This window comes from Xenopus laevis, chromosome 5L, assembly GCF_017654675.1.
Source record: "Xenopus laevis strain J_2021 chromosome 5L, Xenopus_laevis_v10.1, whole genome shotgun sequence".
NCBI lineage: Eukaryota > Metazoa > Chordata > Amphibia > Anura > Pipidae > Xenopus > Xenopus laevis.
The window spans coordinates 59,139,103-59,146,253 of record NC_054379.1 but is presented as its reverse complement, the minus strand read 5'-3'; the positions used below and the strand labels follow the sequence as shown (position 1 = coordinate 59,146,253).

The following is a 7,151-nucleotide window of genomic DNA, read 5'->3' as shown; positions in this document are numbered from 1 at the left end:
TAAATCTGACAAACACGCAAAATTCACGATTGTCCAACAGGCAGTTCTTCTGCTATTGCCTTTTAATATTATTATTTTATATCCTCATATTTGCACAATTATCAGAAATCCCTTACTGTATGTGGAAAGTAAAAAATACCACTGCAAAGTCCTTTCCAATTCTCTAATCAAACAAATATATATATTTTTTCCTTTATTGACACAGGTACACAGGAGTTGAAGGTTAATAATAAATCCCAGGGCTGTCTGGTATAATAATTATAGAGTAATTAATAAAATAAATCCTCTTACTTCAGCAAATACTGCTAAAATGTAATGTATGTGACACAGGCAGAGTTGTGTTTGGAAAGTTAAAGTGCACAGTCATTTGAGTAAAGAATACAGACAAAATAAGAACACTCTGCTAAGGTAATGTGCTTGTATTGCTCATTTATTTGTACAGCTTATTGTGCAGAACAGTTACTCAAGACTCTCAAGACTTATTCCCCTCTAGAAAATAGAGCCTGTCCACCTATAACTTACCCCCAAACACTGAGAAATATCAGCTGAGCCCTGTATGAAAGTGACTGAGCTCTCCCTCCACATGAGACTATTCACCACCACTCCCCAAGTACAAAAATTAAATTTTCTCCTCACAAACCCCATTATAACACAGCCACCCTCCACACACACAAAATACAGAGTTCCCCCTCCTCACATGTCCCCACAAGTGACAGACTTTCCACCCAGCACTGACTTTACCTTCCCTCACACATAGACAATCCATTTACCCCTCCTCCCTCTGTGTGGATCAGTCACAGATCACTTGTCCCTTCACACAGCAGCTCCCTCCTTCAACCCCACACAAGCCTGTGCCCCCCGCACCCTCCTCTTCCCCCATGTGAATATGACACACTGTCCTCCCAACACACACACAGAGCTAAACATTCACCTCCTTCAAGTCAGCCCCTTTACTTAAGAAACTTCTCTGTGCATACATGCTACCACACCAAGTCCTGCCAGAAGAGTTCTCCTGTCCTCACACGCTGGTCCAGCCCCGCCCTACAGAGTAGTGTGTATGCAAATTAAACACACTGACTAGGGATGAGAAGGAGACTGACAGGAGAATCAGCAAATCAGAGTTAAGCTTCAGAAACTGCTGCATGTGTGCACTTCCTGCTTCTGCCAGGAATGTGTATGGTGTAAAATAAGGAAGTACAACAGTCACTGTAGCGTTTTTGGGGGTCGGCAACCCCCCCAACAGGGGGCCCATGATGAAAGGGCCCCATCTGCAAAGGGATCCATGTGAGGTGAATATCTCATCAACTGCACATTTTTTGTTAAACATTTATATGGCAAAGCTTGTTATTATTACATGAACTGTTACATTTTTTAATGTTATATGAAGGTGAAAAACCCTTTAAGTCACTAGTGTGATCTTGGGATGGGACGACTTTCATTACCTGTATGCTGTTTGAGGCTATTTTGTGGAGTCTGAGATTGGAGCAAGCCAGCATGTCTTGTGTCCTCTTAAGCAAACTGATTGCTGTATCCTCAGAGGGTGATGATTTGAGGCAATCGTCTACATAAATTTCTCTCTCTACAAATAGTTTCACATCTTTGAAATAGTCTGCTTCTCCTTCTTGAGCCAAATAAGGCCACTGCAGGGGAAGGACTGTTTCCAAACACATGAACCTTCATGCGGTACTCTAAGATAGTTTTGGCTGGATCATTGTCTCTGAACCAGAAGAATCTCAAGAAGTTCCTATGGTCTTCTCTCACAAGAAAGCTATGAAACATTTGCTGGAAGTCCGCTATGAAAGAAATAAAGTCCCTGCGAAAGCGTATGAGTACTCCTAAGTGTTTGTTTTTGAGGTCCTGTTAAAAGTACATAATTTAGGGAGACTCTTTTATATCTGGAACTGGAGTCAAACACGGCTCTGATCTGACCTGACTTCTTTGGGTGGTACATCCCTAAGATCGGCAAGTACCAGCATTTCTCTTTAATACTGGGAGCAATTTCTGCATGACCATTCTCAAATATCTTTGTCATGAATGTGAAGAAGTGCTCTCTCATCTCTGTTTTTTTTGGAGAGTACATGTGAGAGAAGCAAAACATTTGAGTGCCTCGCTTCTGTTATTAGAGAGTGTCTTTGTGGTTTGAAAGGAAGTGGAGCTACCCAGCTGCTGGCATTGTCTTAACACATACCTTGCTCCATGATCTCTAAGAAGGTGTTGTCTTCATTGGAGAGAGCCAGCTGGTTGTCATCTTTGGATCTCTGGAGGATGGTGCAGCCTAAATGATCCTCATCCTCAATGCAGGGGTAGCTGTTACAAAGTTATAAAGTGAGTTGTCAGGGCCATTTATTTGGTTCCTTGCTTTGTGGGCCTGTAGGATATCTCTTCCAAGAAGAAGCATTATCTGGGCCTTGGGGTGAAGTTCTGGGATTAAATGCATTATGCATTTCAGGTGCACATGGTGCTTAGCTACATCTGGTATAGGAATTTCGGATCTATTATCAGGAAACCAATCGCATTTAATTATAGTTGGCAAGGGCAAGCATATTTTTCCCTCTATGGACTCCACTTGATAGCCAGATGCCTTTCTCCTGGCTGTCTTAATAACTCCTATACAAGTTTTGAGGGAGTATGGGGTTCTTGGGCCCTTGATATTGAATACATCAAAGAAGGCTGGACAGGCTAGAGACCTGTTGCTCTGATCATCCATGATTGCATAAAGCTTAATGGCTGCCATCTATGGCTCCTTTGCAGAACATTGGGAAGTGACCTCTGGTATAGCTCTGGTGTAGCAGTGTCACCTTCCTCCCCACCATGCTCGCTAACACCCTTGGTGTAAGATACAGTCCATAGGGCTGGCCCAGGGTGTAAAGCTGTATTGTGATGTGTGCTGTCACATTCTCTGCATTTTATACTGACCTTACAGTCCTTGGTAAGATGAAATGTAGACGAGCAGCACTTGTAGCAGATGTTGTTTTCCCTTTAAGAAGGCTTTGCAGTCCCCTATGGGGATTTCTCTGAAGGCTCTGAATTTCAGAAGGGAGTGAGGCTTCTGGGGACACTGCTTACCAGGGTCTTTGTTCTTTGTCTCCTCATAGGAATGTGGCAGAGTAAAATCAAAACTGGGATCATTTCTCATCTTGGCTTGTTGGTATACAAAGTCCATGGATACCGAGAAGGGAGGAAATGGACCATTGTGCACTTCTTATTAACGAAGAGAAAAGATAACTCTTAAAATATATAAATACCCAGACTCTCCAGACACTCAAGGAGTATTTATCTGAATTGTAAAAAAAGAAGAAGAAAGAGAGAAAGAAACCTTGTCTGTGACTGTATAAACTTCTCCAGACCTTTATGCTTGACACACTTTCCTTAGTTATGTTTATCACAATTACGATTGCTACACAGTTACTGTTTATCAAGTTGTTATTTAATTGCTTAACAAGTAGCTCTTTCTGCCTCGGATACCCAATTGATACTTTGTTGTAAATCTCAAGGGTAAGCTGATGACACTGGTTTACATGAACTACTTGAAAAAACAATGTTGCTTATTGCGAAATTACACTTGATTGAGATACAGCTAGATGTATAGTGAATAAATAAGAAGTGCCACATGCAGTATTCACTGTGTGGATTTCAAAATAAAACGTTTTAAAATATCTCAATTGTTTGTTTCTTTTATTCTAAAATGTTTTAAACCGCGCCACAAACAATTGATAACACTTACAAATTAATCACCATTAATTTTAATGAATTAAAAAGGGACTTGTGCAATTAATTACTTTCATGGTTTAGGTATAATTAAATATATAACTAGTGCACATTATATAAAGTGACTTTGTGCAATTGATTATATTATTCATTTCAAAAAATAGATTTACTGCGTTTTCTTCAAAATTATAAAGGGACTTGTGCAATTAATCAATTCAGCAACTTGAATGTACATAGGATGTACAATATGAAGGGACTTGTGCAATTAATTGATACTGGTATTTAAAAGGTTAAGTAATCCATTGTGATCTTGAACATAAACCCAGGATTTAATCCTTCTATGAAGATAAGGAAAGGTGAAAAAATTGTATAGAGGGTGGAGTTGTTCCCAAGATCTAGCGAATCATTTTTTCTAATCCCTAGGAGCACCACAAAGATGGAGAAGGACAGGAACTGTAGGCCTGTGGTTCGTTTCGCTATTCGCTATCAGCTATCAGCTTTCGCAAAAGGCAATTACCCGATTGCATTCTCTCTGTATTTTTTATAGCTTTTTGCTCGCGTCTGTGTCAGACCTGTGTCATAGTCTCGCAAGATTGTGCCATCCACCGCTCTTGTTGTAGGGCAAGTTTGCACTCTGGCTGTGTCGAGGAATGCAAGCCCTGGTAAGTCCCCTTAGGCTTTGGCTACCTTTAGTTCCATTAACAGGTCACTTAGTTCCCTAAGTTTTTGGTAACCTTTTTGAGATACTTTAGGGAAGTCATCAATTCTTTTGAAAAGTGTGTTTTCTACTACATCTGCTAAGCCATAGCACTCATTAAGTCTGTGCCAGATCATTCTGAGAACAGTCTCTTGGTGATTTATTATTACATCACTGAGCGAAAGGTCTAAGTCTCTGATGTCTCTGAGTGTTTTGAAAGGAGGATCGCCAGGCTTTGAAGCCCTCAGGGTGTTTGTTAAACTTTACAAGTCCCTTTGTGACTAACTCGTGTCATGCATGGAACTTGGCAAAGTCCATTGTGGCCTGGTTGGCACCAGGATAGGTAGGTGGATGAGTGTAATAGTGAGAAGGTGTAGTGTAATCATATGTGTCTGGAGGTTCTCCTTTTGGCTGATTTGTGACATACCACTTTAACATAGCAGAGGAAGCTGGTGCTGGGTTACCCTTGGGCTTGGGTACTTGGCTGGTGGGGGTGCTGTAAGCAACATCACTTGGATCAGCATAGTCTCATTGGTGCACTTGTGACTTGCTACTGATGTACTGTCCCATCCAGATCAGGCACCCTGCTGTGTCTTTAACTATTAGGGTATATGATTGTCTCTAAAGCTTCCGCTTCTGCTATAGCTGCTGCAGCTTCCTTCTCTATGGTGAGCTTTTCTAGAAATGCTTCTAGGTGTGCACTCTTCATCCTGGCTTCAGCTTCAAGTGACTTACATTCTATTTTATGTTCTGTTTCCAGACATGCTCTCTCGATTTTTGCCTCAATCTCCCGCTCTGCAAAGGCGGAATGGGCCTTTGCCGCTTCTGTTTTTGCGCGGGCAATGGTGGTTGCATTAGTAACAGATGAGAGTTGAGAGGAGCCCAAAACTTGGGATCTAGTTGTTAGCGAAGGTGATCGCTTCTGTGACATTATGTGACAGTGGGTTAGCCTTTAGCCTGCTGTAGCCGTCCTGGCTTCTCTGTGACTTCAGTTTTATTAACAAGGGGAAGGTGTAAAACTGGGGAAGACAGAAAATGACATATGTTAAACTAAAGGGGTATCTTTATATAATATAGGGCCTAGCTACCTGGGCAGGAATACATACTGTATAGCAATGCTATGAGTTAGCTGTATATATAACACTATAAAACTTGTATAAAAGTACAAAAAAAGTAAATAATGATCTGCCTTTATAGATCAGGTTTGGGATATAAGTAATATCTACCAACGATGCTACCACTAGGGAGGATGTGATAGGATTACTGTGGATGGTGATGTACTAGCTGTGAACAGTATGAACATGGCAGCTAGAGTGATCATTTCCTGGTATTACACAGCGTCACATGAGTAGGGTATCATTAGGTGATGCAACATAAACAATAAAACAATGCTGGAGGCATAACATCTGTCATTACTATAAAAACATAACCAAACAAAATATGTTATAGTTGTTTTTTTTACAGTTGCTTCAATATTAAATATTGTTTGTCATTTCTTGAGCTAACACTTTCTTTTGATTATAAACAACACTTTGTCTTTAGTAACTCACAGAAGGCACACAAATAGCATGTTTAGATTCTTTGCTGTACATAAAAACAGTTTGTATGAAATACCATATAAATAAAATTTACTGTAAATATCTATAAGATAGATGGAAAATATAATTAAATATATTTGTGATAAAGAATGAGTAACCATTCACTAAAGTGTATTTGCCTGTGACTATTCCCTTAGAGATAGATATGTTAAGATAAATTATCAACTTAACTATCTATTGTGGTAGAGTAACCAAACAAATGTGTAAAAAGGTGGGTTTTGCCTTTAATTTCTCCATAGTGGGAGATGTTAATAATTGGGGAATGGTTTCTCTGTTTAAAGAATTTTGCTGTATAGTTCTGGAAGCTGTAGTGTTCTGGAAGGAACAGGCAAGCCAGACAATCCATTCAAGTAATCCAGTTCACATATTGGAGTTAAGAAGGTCTCTCTGAGCAGGGGCCCAGTACAGGAAAGGTTACCTGTGTATGTTAGAAACTCCCAGAGGGCCTGGGGGTACTGCCGGCCACTGCAAGGAGCAGAGGGAATCTTGACCAGGTGACTGAGTCAAAAGTGATTGAGGAAAGCCAGAAGGTGAGATAGGCCAGAGGCTGTTGAGCTGGTATCCCTGGAGGGGAGAGTCAGCAGGGCTTAGTTTGCCAAAATAAACCTGTGTTTTTTCCTGAAGATGTGGTGTCCCTGTCTTTATGCTCTTGATCCTACCTGCCTACCATAGCTAATTTCCCCTAAAAACTGTGTGTACAGGCAGTCAGCTTGTAAAAATATATAAAGGAATAAGAGTTATACTGAAAACGTGAGCACTTTGCTGGTCTTCCTCTAAAGCAACACACTCTGGATATATACACTTGTTGTTCTTCCCATTTTGTTTGTCTCCTGTTCTTGGGAGTCAGGTACCTCATCAAAACTGTATATTGAAAAACCTAGCACTTAAGTATGTATTCCTGCTGTCTAATTTATAACTATAAACCTGTTTATTGCACATTTAAAGCACTGTGTACATTTGTGGTGCTCTGTAAATAAATAAATACATGCAATACAATCTGTTATCCATGGCAACCTGATCAACTCACTCACTTATTCCTAGAGACGTTTCAGTGAGGTGTCTTATGGCAAAAAAAACTACCCCTTATTGGTATATTTAATTACAATGTCATTCCTGCTGTTTAATCGCTTCAAAGAAGCACAATCATA

At 40.2% G+C, this 7,151-nt stretch overlaps 1 long non-coding RNA gene across 1 annotated transcript; it reads left to right on the top strand.

The window, feature by feature from the left end:
- Nucleotides 1-335: 335 nt before the first annotated feature.
- On the top strand, nucleotides 336-3,656 carry LOC121393675. Its single transcript, XR_005961245.1, has 2 exons — nucleotides 336-1,289; nucleotides 3,096-3,656. It is a non-coding gene; the product is annotated as an uncharacterized LOC121393675 (long non-coding RNA).
- The last annotated feature ends 3,495 nt before the right edge of the window (nucleotides 3,657-7,151 follow it).